The following is a 19,262-nucleotide window of genomic DNA, read 5'->3' on the forward strand; positions in this document are numbered from 1 at the left end:
GTTTTTTAAGAAATTACCAAGTTAATTCTAAAATATATTAGAAATATAAATGACTTACCAGAGTCAAAATAATTTAGAAATAAAAACTAAATTCAATGTTTTACACCAAATACTTTCAAGATTTCCTTTATAGTGGCAGAAAGCAAGTTGGTATGCTCTTTGCATAAATATTGACATCAGTTAATGGAACAGAATTAGGCTGAAGCATATGGCAAATTGCTTTTTTTTTTAAAGAAACGTATCTATTTTTTCAAAAAAATTTTGGTCCTTTTTAAATTTTAAATTTTTTTTTAAATTTTTAATGAAATTTTATTGAGATTAAAATAATCCCACCAAATAATCCATCCAAAGTATACAATCAGTGGCTCACAGTATCATCCATATATTTGTGCATTCATCACCACAATCAATTTTAGAACATTTTCATTACTCCAAGAAAAAAAATCAATCAAAATAAACAAGAACACCCAAAACATCCCATACCTCTTATCCCCTCCTATTATTTATTTTTGTCTTTATTTTATCACTTATCTGCCTATACATTGGATAAAAGGAGTGTCAGTTGCAAGGTTGTTATAAATGACACAGTCACATGATAAAAGCTATATAGTTATACAGTAATCACTGAGAATCCAATCTACTGGATTATAGTTCAATAGTTTCTGGTATTTCCTTCTAGCAATTCTAATACACTAGAAACTAAAAAGGAACACCATGTAATACATAAAAATAACCTCCAAAATGACCTCTTGACTCTGTTTGAAATCTCTTAGCCATTGAAACTTTATTTTGTTTCATTTCTTTTCCCCCTTTTGGTCAAGAAGGAATTCTCAATCCTGCAATGCCATGGCCAGGCTCATCCCCAAGAGTCATGTCCCATGTTGCCAGGGAAATTTACACCCCTGGGAGTCAGGTCCCACATAGCAGGGAGGGTAGTGAGTTTATATGCCGAGTTGGCTTAGAGAGAAATGCCACATCTGAGCAACAAAAGAGGTTCTCTGGGGGTGACTCTTAGGTGCAATTATAAGTAGGCTTATGCTCTCCTTTGCAGTAACAAATTTCATAAGGGCAAGCTCCAAGATTGGGGGCTTGACTTATTGAATTGTGAGTCTCTAATGCTTGTAAGAATATCAGGAATTCCCCAGGTGGGGAAGTTTAACATTCCCATGATTTTCCCCAGTTCCTCAAGGAGACTTCGCAAGCACTTTTTTGTTTTTTGCCCAGATACTCTGGGAGGTATCATCGTATTGCATTAACCTGTACAGCATAACAAGATCTCATTCCCTATTCTGGGTCCCATGTAATTATGTTGTTTAAATAAACTGAACACACAGGTTAAATTATATAGCGTGCTACAGAAAATATAAATTTTTGTGCCAAATACACATCTCTTCCTTTGGTCTCATAAAGAAGTTGAAGTTTTAACCTACAGTTAATATTACCCATTACCTGTATTCTGATTTACCTTAGTCTTAACCAAGTCCACTTCATTCATATCTCTAATTGATGTATGATTTCCCTTTCAGCTTCTTTAACAGTTGCTGTATGGAGTGGCCAATTGCTTTTAGACAAAGATGCCAAGATAAATCAAAGGGGAAAGTGTGGCCTTTCACCAAACAGAACAGAAAATGACATTTGGTCACAGTGCTCAGTAGTTACCATTGTAAGGATCTCAGAAAAAGAAACCACAATTTATAAAGTGTAAGGTTTAAGTAAATATTTTTGAATCCTGCTACCCCTAACAGTGAATAAACAATTGTTGGTTACAAAGTGGGAGAACACTGAATCACAGACTTAAAAGTTGACATGCAAGACTCTTCTTCACACTTTGATGATTAGAAAGGGGTATCGTAAAAAGCTGGAAGTGTAGGTTGAGGGAAACAAACCCAACCAAGCTTTAAATGCAAAGAGAATCCCAAAGCACATTGTTCTCGCTTTCCAGGACATCATAGACAGCGTCAACTTAGGCAGAACGGATTATTGGGGCCCCTTCAGCCTCTTCTATGGCAATCTTAAGTATATATTTCACTAGCTCGGGGTCTATTGCTAAATTTTTGAGCACACAGAGACATATTTTTTGTGCCACGTTTATGGTTTATTGCAGGCTTGATAAAGACTTTTGAAATGCATATCACACCCCCTTCAGCTCCAGTAGAGAAATGGGTTTCCCTTTTCTATTTTGGGTTGGTTTCACAGCACACTGTGCGACTTAATTTGTTGATACTGTTAAGCAGTGTCTTAGACCATGGGAAAGGAGGCACAGCTTTCAAGAATGTGTGATTATTAACAAAGTAAGTTTCAGTTTGCTATCTTAAAAGGGACACTGAACAGTAGTTCTTAACATAGCTTCTAAAATTATGCTGAAATTCCTCTGAAGAGTCAAGGAAATAAATGAGCATACAATAAGAATGAAGGGACTTCCATTTCTGGGAAACATCCTTTCATGTCAGAGTAAACATCCTCTCTCTGTTCCTTCTACTAAGTAAAGTTAAAATCCCTGTACATTCTATAAAACAAATGTAAGAAGGCCTTGAAAGGTGGAGAGAAGCAAACAGACCCCCTGGGGTCTCTGGGACCTGAGGAATGACCAGCCTGTGAGCTCCCTGGGTTTTCTTTTCACCTCATATGCCCTGGATAAGTTACTGGAAGAGCCAGGAACCTGGAAATGCCAAGAGTTGCAGACAAAAACAATCTCCAAGAAAAGCCTGCTCTCTCTAGCCAAAGGACCAGGAAATGGGAAGGCTAAGAAATAGAAATCCTTTAAACAGTAACTGCTCTACTCTAGGTAAACATCACAGAAAATCTGTGGCACCACCTCAACCAACAGAGGCTGAGTGGAGAGGCAAACTTCCATCCCTCACCAGGTTGTAATGAGACAAGCCCACGTCTCTGTCAGAATGGTGCCAAGAAAGCGGAGAGGGGACCCAGAACATTGGTGGCCCCTGGTGATGACAAGTGTCCCCCCTCACAGCGTCAGGACAGACCACTTGGGAGAGTGGCCTCCAGCCCATCTAGAGGGAATGAGGTGTCCCCTGCCCTCCTCACTACAGGAGGCCTAGTGGAGGTCCGGATCTCTATTACTGTTCAGTGGTAAGGAGCCCACTCTCCACCTCTGTAATGTCAGTGGAGGATGCTCAGGAGCAGAAATGAGGCCCCTGGCCCCCAAGCAACCCACAAGCAGCTGGGGCAGTGTCAGCAGAGGCCTACTGAAGAGCCCGAACTCCAACCTGAAGTCCAGCAGTAATGAGGAGCCACTTCCTGTGATGCACTAGCGGAGGGTGAGTGGAGAACATGGACGTCTTCTCTGACCTGGAAGCAATGAGGGGCACCCACCCCTTCCCCAGCTGGAGCAATGTCAGAAAACTAACTGCTGGTACGCAAGATTTAATAAGATCCAGGGTCTGGCAACATATTACCCAAGCTATCACATTTCAATAAATATCACTCATCATTCTAAGAACCAGAGGGATCTCAAATTGAATGTGAAAATATAATCAACAGATGCTGACACTGAGCTGAACAGATATTAGAATTACCTGAGAAGGACTGAAAAGCAACCATCATAAAATTGCTTCAAGGAACAATTATGAACATTCTTTAAACAAATGAAAAGTAAAAAAAAAAAATCCAAGCAAACAAATAGAAGCGATAGAGAAGAACCATATGGGAATTTAAGAATGGAAAAATACAATAACTTAAATTTTCAAAACTGAATGGGTGGGCTCAGAAGCAAAATAGATAGGGTGACAGAGATTGACAATGGAACTACAGAAATCACATAATATGAATGACACATTGTGCAGGTATATGGGTAAACATGATAGACTTCCCTTTGTCTCTTGGGTTTTCTAAAAGTGTTTGATGATTGCAGCAACAATCATGGAATTGTCTGATGTGGTTCTCAATGTATGAAGAGGGAATATTTAAACAATTATATTATAAATGGAGTAGGGTTAAGGCAGATAGGCCTCTAAACTTCACTTGAAATGATAAGATGGCAGCAACTGTTATAAGTTATGCATGTAAAATGTAACATATAGAACAATCACTGTAAAAGCTATTAAGGGAGATACACACAGAAATCAATTGGTCAGATAGTAGAGTTAATTCAGTATAAACTTCTATAGTATGTTCTTGTAAACCATCCCCACCCCACAAAGAAAAAAGCAGAAAAAAGAAAACACTGAAACCAAAAACCGAGAGAAAAAAGTAAAAATACATACCAAGATATATCATATTATGGGTCATAAAACAAACTTCAACAAAATTAAATGAATTGAAATCATACAAAATTGTTTTCAGACCATAATGGAGTCAGACTCTAAATCAGCAACAGTACAGGTAATAGGAAAATCTCTAAAAGCTTGAAAACTAAACAATACACTTCTAAATAATCCATGGGCCAAAGAGGAATTCTCAAGGTAAATAAAAAATACATTGAATAGAATGAAAATGAAATTACAAAGTATCAAAATTTATGGGGCACAGCGAAAGTAGTGCAGTGATTTAAATTTATAGAATGATATGCTTACTTTAGAAAAGAGAAGTCTCAATACTATACTCGAAACCCTACCCTAAGAAATTAGGAAAAGGAGAACAAAATAAACCTAAAGCAAACAGAAGGAAGGAAACAGTGAAGAAAAAAGCTGTTATCAATGTAATCAATATAATCAATGAGAAAAACAATATAGAAAATCAATAAACAAAAAAGAAAACTGTGCTCTATGAAAAAAATCAATATAATTAGCAAAACTTTAGCAATACAAAGAAAAAGAGAGGGAAGATAGACGTTACTAATGTTATGAACGAATCAATAGCTATCACCAAACATCTTGTGGACATCAAAAGTATTCCCTTGAATACCAAAAACAACTATACATGGGTAAGTTTTACAGCTTAGATGAAATGGACAAAATTCTGGAAAAGTAGAAAACCACAACTCACTGCGTATGAAATAGAGCATTTGGATAGACTTCTACATATACATAAAGGAAATGTCCAAGCCCAGATGGTCTCACTGGAAAATTCTATCAAATATTTAAAGAAGAATCAACACCAATTCTACACAACATCTTCCTTAAAATAGAAGAAGGGGGACTATGTCCAAACTCAATTTAAGAAGGCATAATTATCTGGATGCTAAAACCAGATAAAAATACCACCAAGAAAGAAAACTATGCACCAATATCCCTCATGAATATAGATGAAAAAATCTTTTAAAATACTGTAAAGTACAATTCATCAATATATAAAAAATATAAACCTTGACCAAGTGGAGTTTATTTCAGGCATGCAAGGCTTTCTACATACCCAAAACTCATAATTGCTCCACCATATTCCCAAATTAAACAAGAATAATCACACAATTCTACAAATTAATGCAGAAAAATCAGATACCCACTCATTTTAAATATCTCATAAATATAGAAAAAGAGAATTTCCACAACCTGATAGAAGAGCATCTACACAAAACCTACAAGTAACATAATACTTAATGGCAAATGAATCGATGTTTTCTCCCTAAGATTGGCAACTGGGCAAGATGTCTATTCTCACCACTGCTATCCAACATAGTACCAAAAGGTCTGTATAAGTGCAAGGGAAGGAAAGGAAAAAAATAAAAGATGTGAAGATTAGAAAGCAAGACATGAAACTGTCTCTATATGCGGATGACCTGTTGAGAATCCAAAGAAATCCACAAAACCTCATGATTTTATGAGTTCAATAAGGTCTTAGGATACAAGACCAAAATACACAATTCAATTATATTTCTATACACTCTCAATGAACACATGGAAACAGAAATTAAAAATGCAATACCATCTAGAGACCTCAAATATAAAATACTTAAGTGTAAATCTAACACAACATATATAAGATTTCAAGACTGAAGCTACAAAACCCTGTTGAAAGAAAGCAAACAAGAACCAGAAATGGAAGAATATACTGTGTTCATAGACTGCAAGACTCAACATAGTTCAGCAACATTACAGGATATAAGATAAACATATAAAAATCAATTGTATTTCTAGTACTCTTAATTAACATGTAGAAACCTAAATTTAAAATACCATACCTCTTTAAGACACTCAAACAAATGAAATACTTAAGTGTAAATCTAACATATCATGTCAGGGATTTGCATGAAGAAAACAACAAAATGTTGATGAAATAAATCAAAGAATATCTAAATAGAGAAAACATGTTCATGGATTGGAAGGCAACACTGTAAAGATACGAATTCTCTCCAAATGAATATAGTTGATTAATGCAATTACTATTGAATTACAAGCACATTTTTTTTTCTAGACAAAGACTATTCTATAAATTATATGGAAATTCAAAGGAATTAGAAAAATGGAAAGAATTGTGATAAAACAAGAATAAAGTGGGTGAATCCCTCTAACTTATTTCAAGATTTATTACACAGATACAGTGGAATAAATAGTGTGTGGTATTGGTGGAGAGATGGACACCATAGTTCAATGGAACAGTAGAACATCTGGAAAGAGCCACACACAATATGGTCAATTGATATTTGGCAAAGGTGTAAAGCAATTCAGTGGAGGAAAGATAAGTATTCAACAAATGATACTGGAGCAATTGGATATCCACACTCACAAAAAAATGAACCTCTACCTAAATATCACATGCTATAGAAAAATTAACTCAAAATGGATTATGTCTTTTTTTCTGTTAACTATAATCCTTAGTTTGTATTGATTATGCTTTTTCCCCAATACCACCCCTTTTTTAACACCTTGCAAAGTTGACATTCATTTGTTCGCCTTCATATAAAAACATATTTGTACATTTTATCACATTTGTTGAGCACTCTAGGTTTCACTGAGTTATACAGTCCCAGTCTTTATTTTTCCTCTTTCTTGCTGGTGCCCCGCATGCTCCTAACCTTCCTCTTTCAACCATACTCACAGTCATCTTTGTTCAGTGTACTTACATTGCTGTGCTACCATCACCCAAAATTGTGTTCCAAACCTGTCACTCCTGTCCTTTCCTATATGTCTGTAGTGCTCCCTTTAGTGTTTCCTGTAGAGCAGGTACCTTGTTCACAAACTCTCTCATTGTCTGTCAGAGAATATTTTAAACTCTCCCTCATATTTGAAGGACAGTTTTGCTGGATGTAGGATTCTTGGTTGGCAGTTTTTCTCTTTCAGTATCTTAAATATATAACACTATTTACTTCTTGTCTCCATGGTTTCTACTGAGAAATCCACAGATAGTCTTATCAAGCTTCCTTTGTATGTGATGGATCACTTTTCTCTTGCTGCTTTCAGGATTCTCTCTGTCTTTGATGTTTGATAACCTGATTATTAATTATCTTGGTGTAGGTCTATTCAGATCTATTCTGTTTGGGGTATGCTGCACTTCTTGGATCTGTAATTTTATGTCTTTCATAAGAGATGGGAAATTTTCATTGATGATTTCCTCTATTATTGCTTCTGCCCCTTTTCCCTTCTCTTCTCCTTCTGGGACACCCATAGCACATACATTTAAGCATTTCATGTTGTCATTCAATTCCCTGGGATGTTGCTCATATTTGTCCATTCTTTTCCCTATCTGTTCTATGTGTGTAGGATTTTAGGCATCTTGTTCTCTAGTTCCTGAGTGTTTTCTTCTGCCTCTTGAACTCTGCTGTTGTATGTTTCCAATTGTGTTTTTCATTGCTTGTGTTGTGCCTTTCATTTCCATACATACTGCCGGTAGTTTTTTCAAACTTTCAATTTCTACCTTACATTCACCCAGTGTTTCCTTTATATCCTTCATCTCTTTTTCCACCTCTTCCCTGAACTCATTGATTTGGTTTTTTATTTGATTTAGCATATTTCTTTGAAAATCTTTAATTGACTATTTTAATAAAGTAAACAATATCTCAACTGTATCATGATTGAGGTGTAAGTTTTTTGTTTTTTGTTTTCTTTTTGACTGTGCCATATCTCCACCCTTCTCAGTGTAGTTTGTAGTCCTCTGTTGTCTAGGCATCTGGCTTCCTCAGTTACCCCAATCAGATTTTCCCCAGACCAGAATGGGTTCAGGTCTCAGGCATCAGTTTCAAGTCTCCCTGAGGGTGTGTCTTGGAGATTGACAGAGTTTTCTGTGAGGTCTGTAGTCGCAGTGATTTTTCTAACCTGCCCAGCATGTGGCACTGGTCAGCCTATTGCTTCTGACTGGTGTAAAGAGGTATGGCCCCTTATGTTTCTGTTTTGGCTGTTTTCCCCCAGGCTCTGGGGTCTGAGTTCTGATGGGAGGTCAGGCCCTTGAAGTGGGCCCCACCTCCTTCTTCTTAGGGAATATACGCCACCTAGGGAGCTATCTTCTGCATTTCAATAGTTTCTTTGTCCCTCTGACTCTGTCAACTCCACCCCTGTCTGGGTCAGAGAGCTGTGAATTGGAAAGGGCTGAGCCTCCAATGAGCCATTCAGGTTGAGAGAGAGAAAAAAGGGAAAGAAAGCCCCTCTTCTGAGACAGTCCACAGCCCCCCAAATTTGCCCTTTGGTCAGAGAGAGCACCTGGTCTTCTGGACTCCCCCTCCTGGGGCACAGGTGTTTCTGGCTCTCTAAAGTCAGTCTCTAAAAGTCTCTGTATATTTTTTATTTTTTTAATGAACTTTTTTCCTCTCTATCAGCCTCACCTCCTCTCCACTGGGAACAACCTCAGAGTACTTTGCTGCTTGTCTATGTTTGTAGCTTGTATTCAGCAGTCCACATTTGTTAATTAAAACCCCAGGTGGAGCTGGACTGAGCTATATTTGCTTGCTCTGGGACTGCTGCTCTCTCCCACAGTGAGGTCCTGCAGCTCAGCCTGCTGTGGCGGGAGGGGGATCCCGGCATGGTTCCACAGTTTTTACTTAACGATTTTATGCTGTAATCTCAGCCTTTCCACCCAATCTAGGTTGGTGTATAATGTGTGGACAGTCACAGTTGTCCCCTAGCAGTTGTTCCAGATTATTTTCTAGTTGTTTCTGGTTTTTTATTAGTTGTTCCAGGGAACTGACTAAATTCCACTCCTGTCTATGCTGCCATCTTAGCTCCTCCTCCTAGATTATGTTTTAATGTAAATTGTAATACTCTATAAGTTATAGAAGATAACATAGGAAAAAATATTTGGGACTCAGGGCTTAGTGAAGAGTTCTCATACATGACAGTACATGTACCACACATAAAGGATAAAACAAAAAATTTGAATTCATCAAAATTGTAAGCACTTTTGTTCTGTGAAAGATCCTGTTAAGAGAATGAAAAGAGAAGATACAGAGTTGGAGAAAATATTTGCAAACCACTTATCTGACAAAGGGCCAGTGTCTGGAAAATATAAAGAACTCTCAAAATACAACAGTAAAAAAACAATCCAATTAGGGCATAGACATGATGAGACATTTCACCAGTTGGCAAATAAGCACATGAAAAGATGGCCAATAGCACTAGTCATTAGGGATATGAAGTTTAAGAGCACAATGAGATATCACTACACACCTATTAAAAGAGCTAAGATAAAACGTAGTGACAATGACAGACGCTGGTGAGGATGTAGAGGAACTGGATCTTTCATACATTCCTGGTTGGAATGAGAACTCTGGAAAACAGTTTTGGCACAGTCTCTTAAAATACTAAACTTGCCACCAATGCACTGTTCAGCAATTGCATTCCAGAAATGTATGTTCACACAAAATGCTATAGACAAATGTTCATAGCATTTTATTTGTAATAGCTCAAATCAGAAACAACACAAACGCCCTTTGACAGGTGAAAGGTTAAATAAACTTTGCTGTATCTGTATGATAGAATATTGCTCAGCAATAAAAAGGAACTGAATATTGATGTACAAAACAACTTGGATGAATCCCAAGTGCATTATAATATGTTAAACAATTTAATCTCAAAAGTCACATGCTGAATGAGTCCATTTATATAAAATTCTCAGAATGGTAAAATTATTTAGAGAGAACAAATCAGTATCCACCAGGGATTCAGAATACGGGGTGGGGTGCGCTCCCAAATAGGTAGCATAATAGAGGTCTTTGTGGTGATAGGATTGCTAAGTACCTGATAGTGGGAGCAGTTACATGAATCTACACATGATAAAATGACGTAGGATGAAAGATGCATTATAACAATGGCAATTATCTGGTTTTGATATTGTGCTATAATTATGGAAGCTATAACCATTGGGGAAAGCTGAGTGAAGGGTATACTGGACCTCTCTGTAGTATCTTTGCAACTTCCTGCAAATCTGTAATTGTTTCAAACATTTTTAAAAAGTTTAAAAAAAGGGTGAAGATTTTGCTTTAAGAACCATGGAGGTTTGTTTTTAATTGAGCAAATGGGGCTGAACTAGAAAGAGAAAACAATGCCCAGAGTTTTGTCCAAATCATGCGTCGGTCAATAATACTGAGGTTATTTGGTTAAAGGAGGGATGACACTTTGAAACTTTCCTCCTCCTTGATCCCCATCTCAAAGAACCCTGGTTTAAGAAACCAAGAAATCCTGCAAACTCTCCCTTCTGTCTAGGCTTTGCTACCTACATCATGTCCTAAACTTTTAATTTACACACCATGTTTCTAATGTGCACAAATGCGTGAAGGAAAAGGGACTCCTGGGGCAGGTATGGAGGCTGGCAGTAATCCACCATTACCAAAGAAGTGGTTTTCTTCCAGAGTCCTCAAGGACTGAGACAATGGAGGAAATCCAGTTATAGCAAATGCTTTGTATTTGCAGGACCAGTTCAGAGACTCAGAAAGCAAGAGGAGGTGGAAAAAAGTGATCGGCTCTCTTCTGAGTGAAAAAGAAACAGCATTTCAGTACATGGATGCTATGCACTGGAAGCAGCATGTCACAGGGAGAATGGTATCAACTCAGAGCCAGAGCCCAGGGATTGAATCTCTGATCCACCATATTTTCCCCTGAATTTTCTGAAAATGAGTGCTTAAAACACCTACTGTGACACTTTTGGAAATAAGTTAGTATCCAGTTTTAGTTGCTTTTATTGTAAAATAATCATCATAATATTTATGTTTGCAAAATAGTAAAACACATAAAATGTAATTATCAGCCATAATCATAGTACTTTATTTCTGATGCCAGATATGACTGAAATGTCTTCCTTGCAGCCATTCAATCTCATTCCCAGAAGTAATCACAATTAAAAATTTTGTGCATGTTTTCATATATGTTGTTGCACAGTTTGTAGGCATGTATGGTTTCAAACAAAAGAGTTTCCAGGCTTTTATTTAAGTAGAAAATTTAAAATAATTCTAAAAGATCCTCCAAAAGTTATGCTAAAATTCCTGGAAATAATCAGGAAAAAAATGAAAATTTAAAATAAAAGTGAATAATTTGACTAATCAGTTAAACAAACATAACCATTCCTCTCCTGTTGGGCATTCAGCTACTTTGCAATTTATGTGTGATTAATAACGGGACTATAATAAATATTCTAATATAATACTTCTATAACTATACAGTGGCAAAATGTTCAAAAACAATTTTGAATTTCATATCTAGTCAAGTGGATTTTTAAGCATGAAGATTACATAAATACGTTTTCATGAGATATGCTAGGTGTCACGAAATATGCTATCCATGTGTCTTGCTTTGAAAATAATAAAATACTTAAAAACTAGAAAGAGGAAATACATATTATAGGATTTAAACCTACATATAATAATTCTTTATTAAGAAATTAAATCATTGTATATTAAAACAATAAGAGAAACAAAATTAACTTAGCAAACTCCTTATAAACAATGAAAGGAAGAATACATCCATAATATAAAAAATGTTTTATCTCAAGCCAAAAATTTATACTAAATTCAATTCAACAGAAGATGCCATTTTTATCTTTTATTATTAGAGACTGATGCAAATACAATAAGGTAGAAAGTAACAATATTGGAAATAAATGAACTAATATATCTTCATTTTAGGTGGTATTTGCACAGAGAACCAAATGGTATCATTTGATAAACTCTTAAGAATCCTATCATGCTGTTGGTTATAGAAGATAAGAATCCAATGGTTTCCAATATAACACATTAGGAAATATAATTTAAAAATAACAATACCCAAGAATTATTGGGGATTAAGTGGGTCCAATTGTAATAACACTCTTTTCTCCACCTGAGCTTCTAATGAATAAAACATAAAACAAAGAAGTTAAGTAGGTAGAGAATGTAATACCATCTTTATCACTGATAAACTGATGTTTAATAATGTGCTCATTGGCTTCCTAATATTGAAACCCAGATACCATCATAGGGTGGCTCTCCCCAAGCCTTCCAAAATGGCGGCCTGGCCCTTCCAAGCATGCTGACGTAGCAGAACCTGCTTTCTCCACAGGAAGTTCATTCACAAGGGGCAGTAGAGAAGACCAGAATATCTGCATCAAGTTTCTCCTTATGACATCACCAGTCAGATTGTTTCTCCTCCTTAAAGAAGTTTAAGGAACAGAAAAGAGAAACAAACGAAGTGCTAGTGGGGCTTCCTCCACTTGGAAGTAACATGATAAGCTGGGGGAGCAGCAATCCATCCCATGATGAACAAATACAGGAAAATAACAAATGCAGTGGTATGGGAGCTATATGAAGATACCTACACATTTGAATGGATATATAAAAGACTGGAGTGTTTCTCTGGGGAATTTCTTTTACTGTAAAGCTAGGTCGTCTCTGCAAATATATAGCCAGCAGCTGCATTAGGTTTTCTCTGTTGCATGACTGCTTTAGCCTTTAGTCTGCTGTCTCAGAAGAATGCCTTCTGCTACTTACATTTACAGGCTGTAAAGCAGGTGGAATTTAGCTCTAGTTCAGCACCCAGATATGAAATAGAATAAGGAGGCATTTTTGCAAACCGTTCTCCAATTTTGCACAATTTCATCCATCAGATTAGATATTGCATAAAATAGTACATTTCCATACAAGTGTCATCATTTTTTTATATGGGCATATGCTTTCATTTTTCTCTGTCCTACTGCAGTGCTGTATAAAAAAACATTTATAGGGCTCAGTTCTGCCCTTCAGCTGAATGATTTGAGGGTCTAGCTTGAGTACAGAAAACCAATTAGGGTTGTATCAATCAATGGAAATATCAGTATACTTCGGAAAATATAATTCTTGATGGGCAGTTCAAGATAACTCTAACTTCAGCTAATAAGAACACTTAAAAACTATTGAGAAATTAATTTATGTGATTGAACTGGAGTTCTCCTTCACTGATTGAGCGAAGGAAAGAAAGCAATCTGTACTCAGATCCTTACCACTGTCACAGGGGGTGTTAGTATTCTGCCCCCGACTTGTGAAATGCATCTAATTAAGGAACAGTTTGCATTAACAACTTACCTTAGGATTACAATTTGTATAGACGTCTGTGGACCGTGCCTCCTACTTAGGCTCCTCCAATTTAACTAGGTACTATATTGCTTTCCAATAATGGAATATAATGAAAGGCCATGAAAAAGATACATCATCTGCCCTACTGGGTCAGTTTCATTTAGGGCTACATTTCCCTTCTTAAAAGTTTAACTCTCTCCTTATATCTTAAAAGGAAAAGTTTTCAAATATCTCTCTTTATACACATAGTATTTTTTTCTTTTCATTTTAAATTATGAGTGATGGCAGCTGTTTTTAATGACCAATGTGAAGATGAATGATTCTTCGGTCAACATTGTTTGTCAGGCAACTATGCAAACTGATATTTCATATAAAAGGCAACAGGATACTGCATCTGACTCATGTTTCTAATAGAAATCTATATTATAAGGTAGTCATTTATAGGTTTAGAGAGGGACAGCCCTTTAAATGTTTGTTTGCATATATGTGCCAGAAACAAAATGTATGGACATGTTTGTTTGCACGTATGAGCATGTGTGCATGAATGCTTTCTGAAAGGCAGTACAACATAAATATTGGGTATATGTGGAAGTTCTACAGCCAAATCCTTGGGTCAAATCTTGGTTCTGCCCTTTACTAGATTTTGTTGCTTTGGATAGTTAATATCTCTCACTCTCACCATCAATTTTCTATTTCATGAAGTATGACACTAAGACAGAGTTGCCTAACTGTTAGAAATGATATAAAAGCCAATTGTGAAGACAAATAATGGATATTAATCACCATGGATACATTAGGCACTCAATAAATAATAGCCATTGCTGTTAATTCAATTTTAATGTACACACATCTTTGGTGTTTCCTCTTTGGGGTGATTATGCATAAAACTGCTCTAAACATTCATACACATGATTTCGTGAGAACATAAGTTTTCACATAAGTTGGGTAAATTCCTAGGTGCATGGTTTCATGATCATGTGTAAGATTGTGTTTAGTTTTGTAAGAAACTACCAAATTGTTTTCCGAAGGGGCTGCATCATTTTGCAAGCTCTCCAGCAAAGAGTGAGAGTTTCTGATGCTCATCATCTCACCAGCAGTTGGCGCTGTAAGTTTTTGGACTGTGGCAATTCTAATAGGTGTTTAGTGGTATCTGGTTGCTGTTTTGATATGCAATTCCCTAATGGCAAATGATAGCATCTCTATATATGCTTCATATGCTTATCTGCTTCCTCCCCTACAGACACTGATGTCACTCAGGTTCCTATGGCCATTGGTGGTTTGTTCTCACTTGCTTATATTTTGGAGTTTGTGGGAATAATCTGTCACCTAGCTGAATTATATATGCTGGCTATATGTCTTTGTTTTTTACTCTTGTTTTTTTTTTTTTTTTTTTTTTTTTTCTGTATTTAGGGGAGGAATTGCAGACTTTAAAAATCTATGCCTCTGCCACCATCTTTCTAGAATCCTCTAGAAAGGATTCATATAATACCAGCTTTATTGTATGATAGATGAAATATATTTGTTTTACTATCCAACTACCTCTACACATATACATCTAATATAAATCTCAAATTTAACATCCCCAAATTTACATCCTATAATGTCCCCCCAAACTTGCTGGACCCTTAGGCTAACCTACATTGGTGGATGACAACTTCATCCTTCTAGCTGTTCATGTCAAAACTCCAATCATCTTTGATTTCTCTATTTCTTTCACTCCCTACAACCGGTAATTCACCACGGGCCAAAGTAAGACCAGTTGTCATGACCTTCGTTGCCATCACTCTGCTGTGAGTCATTGGAGCTGCCATAACAGAAAATAATTGCTTGTTTTTCACATAGGAATGAATGGCAATGGAGATAATTTTGAAATAAGAGGACTGGTGTTTTTTTAAATTGCAACCAACTCTCATCTCCAACTGAGTAAAGATAAAAACAAGAAAGCCTTTGAAAATAAAGTCTGATTAAAACTCAAGACGATAACACAACTTTTTAAAACTTTTTAAGCAGCAAATGCAACAACATATACATCCTTTAAACTGGCAAAATGGCTCAAGGGTGGAGTGTTCTCCTCTGAAAGTCCTGGGATTATGCCTACAAAGAGAGATAAAATTACTTTGAAAAGATTTGTGTATATGGCAATTGGAACCCAAGCAGGAAACATATGAAGCCAGCTTTACTGCTAGCTAGTTGGTGTGGTGGGTTCAACTCTATGTAATCTTCAATCTGGTGGCCCACAAAGACAGACAAAACTGCCACCATTTGAAGAATCACCAATCGGCAAATCAGAAGGAAAAAGAGGAGGTGGAAAATCATGCAGCAGCCCTTAGGACTGCTTCCTGGAAATGGCTCACATCACTTCTGCTCACATGTCTTGGGTAAGTCACCAACTCCCAGCCTTTGCCCACCCAAGACTCCTCTTCTACCATGTGATGATGTTTCTATCTGTTTCCATTCCACAACCCGTAGGAGATATTAGGTCCAGTGAAAAGACCTGGGCAAAGCTTAACCCAGAAACCAAGATCAAGCTGCCCCAGAAGCTTATCAGAGCAGGAAACTCTTAGGCAAGGGCCCCTGTCCTGGGATGGATGTTTCTCCCATTCCTCTGTGAAGCAGGGCAGGCTGAGCTGCCATCCCCTGACCCAAATCTAGCAGTTTGGCCTCCCAGGAAACCGACCACAATGAGCTCTCTTCCCCTGCTCTTTTGGGCCCTTTGTGCTGTTTGAGTAATAAAGCGGTGAATTGCTGCAAGCTGCGGTCATGCCTGAACCCTCGTTCCCATAACACACCATGGAGCAACTCATTCTGCAGCATGGGTCCTCCCAACTTCAGCAGAAGCAGGAATGCACAATTTTATCTTGAGTGAAGAGAGCTGAGAATGTTTGATATACAGAACTAACATCTATCACAGCTTCCATCCTTTTCCATTCCCAATATTTATTAATTATTCTCTACAGTGTGTTAACAGCACTTAAATTCATACTATAATCATAGTCCCCACAACTATTTCAGGCATAGTGCTTCATATGGGCGAATTCATTGCTTTCCATTAGTCTTTGTTTAACTATATTCATTGAGGTATAAACAGCATATATTTAAAGTGAAAATTTGATAAATTTTGTAATGTATGTGTACCTGCAAAACCATCACTACATCAAGATATTGAACATATCCATCAGTCTTTTTGTTTCCTTTTTTTTTTAATGTCAGTAGTTCTGGTGTTTGCCATCAATATTTTCTACAAGGAAGAAAGCAAAGTAGTTATCTTTCTTGTGATGTTTTCTGATTGACAGTCTTTGTATACTGCTAATATAACTTGCTAAATACAAAATTTGTTGACTACCTACTGTGTCAAGCATTATTACACAGACTAAGGTTGCAGCAGTGAATAGAACTTCCCTCCCCTCCTAGGATTTACAATCTCTAGGAAATTTAGACAATATGCATAGAAAACAAATACATAAGATGATTTCAGTTAGTGATTACTTCTATGGAAGAAAGAATAAAAGGGCAAATACAGAGAATCTGATGGAAGAGTACTATTTTAGGGAAGATGGCTTTAACAGGTCTCTCTGAAGGCATGACAAGTGAGCAGAGTCCTGAAAATAATGAGGGGACAACCCATGCAGATGTAGAAGATGAACAAACATGACAGGCATAGAAAAGTCCAGGGGCAGATACTCCGGAAGAGAGAACTTGTGTTATGGTGGAAAAATAGGGAACTTGTTGTACTTCCTGTGCATTAGGAAAGGAGTGTGGCTCCAACTGAGGGTCACAGAGGAAGCCACAGGGACTGTAGAGCCCAGTAAACATGCAAATCCTGGTGTCAATGGGATAAAGAATAACCGAACCGGTAAGATCAAGGCAGTGAGTAATCCACTGTATGTGATTTGATTTGAATTGTGAATTTAAAGGACGATTTTTGGCTCTTGTGTAGTATATTCAGTGCAGAGTCTGTGGATGGATTTTTAATCACCGTATTAGTATTGTTATCATTTTAAATACTACAGACCTTCTCTTTAGGATATACATTCAAATTAATAACTAAAATGAAAATAATTGGCAATATTTGCTTCTATCGGTAATCATATTCTTGCTTGCAAAGTGTTTTAGTATTATTTTATCAGAGTTTTGAACTTCCACATTGTTTTATTTTTAATTCATCATAGTACAAGTCATTTATCACAGACTCTGTAATCTTTTAAGCAAGAAAAGAGCTCTATAATTTGTCTTGATTTTCTAAGAGATCTTTTTGTTGACTTCTTAAATAAAATATGCCTTGCATTCACCGGAAATCATTTGATGTTCATACTGAAGCTATTTTATAATTACTTTGTTGTTTCATATGTTTTCACTGTAAGAATAACTGTAAGTTTTTCTTCTTATGTCTTGTAATTTAAAGGTAATGTTAGAGCTTATTCACAAATGGGTACTTTGTCTTAATCACATTGCATATTGAGGTGCCTCTTCTGTGTGGTGGACATGCTTAATTGTAGATCATAGCATCTGGTCCCCATGCAATAGACTGTCTTTCAAGCACAGCCACTGCCTCTGTGTTTATGTATTGCCCTCCTTTCTAGGTCTTTCATGGCTATCACCTTCTCCCACCCTGTCTTCCTCCCTTTGTCTGTGAGATTTCCTCAACCAGGTTCACATCACTGATTCAGGCCCCCAGCGTCCTTTGTGGATCCAATATTGGCTTAACCCTGCTTTTGTGATAATTTTAAAAACTTTAACCATCCTTTTTATCTCCTCTTATTGCCTTTTTATTCTACTCAATAATCTCATTGGCCTTTTCATCCTCTTTCCTTGAAGCAAGATCAGAAGGCTAAATTTTCCTAATTTTAAAAAATCTTATCATTAGATTATTTTCAAAGTGATGACATTTATTTTGGTCCTCTGGGCTCTGTTCTCATTCTCTAGTTCTGTCATTTTCCCAAGGGTCCCTATGACTTCTCTTCTCTGTCTTTTTAGATACTTAATTAAATGTGGTATGATTCTATACTAGGTCTGCTAGACAGGCAGTCTTTTAAATTAGAAGTGTCCTTAAAAAATGGGGCAGGGAGGATTAACAAACCTGGGTCTATCGAGAACAAGGTCACTATATTTTGAAGTGACAATTATTTATGTCATATTATTTATGTCATATGAGGAATTTTTATAAATCTGGCAGTTGTTTATTTGAGAGGGATGAAGAGGCTGAAAAGATGTAGCTGTCTAAATATTGGCAGGGCTGTAACAAGGAAAAATAAGACTTCTTTTCTAGATGTTGCAAAGTGCAGATTTCATGTCAATCTACCTGAAAAGTGTGTTACAAGGGATCTCATCTACATTGACTTAACTAGCTGAGGGAGTTAGTTACCTGTCATAGGTATTCAAATATAGTCAAAATGACCTACTGCCAAAGGGGCTTTTGGAAATGATTCCTAATTTTGGTGGTGTGTTTGAATAGATGGTTATTCCTCCTAAAAGGCAAAAGGAAACATTAAGCAAAACTTGACTTAATCTTTTATATAGACTTAGTATTTGAAAAGGGAGGCCTTTAAACTTTATTATCCTTTATTTAAAGGCCCACATTTCCAAAATGCTAGAGTTTGATTCTAATGATACAGTTTATGAATGCAAATTGGATTCTAAAGTAATTATACTTTCCAGTCCAATAATCATAAACAGCTCTAACAACTTTCCTTTTGCTGTAGATCAAAGTGAGCTATATTCAAGTCAATTACTTAGAAATAAAAGGCCTGCATAAGGAATATATGGAAAGGAAAGTGATGGCTACAAAAATTGAAATTTTATTTATTAGATGGAGGCAGATCATTACATATGGGCAAAATATGTAGCTGGAGGAATATTTGGAAAGTATTTCCCTTGCTCTTTCAAACATCTCTTTCTGTTATAGGATTTTGAAATGCTACTG

Source organism: Choloepus didactylus, chromosome 7, assembly GCF_015220235.1.
Source record: "Choloepus didactylus isolate mChoDid1 chromosome 7, mChoDid1.pri, whole genome shotgun sequence".
NCBI lineage: Eukaryota > Metazoa > Chordata > Mammalia > Pilosa > Megalonychidae > Choloepus > Choloepus didactylus.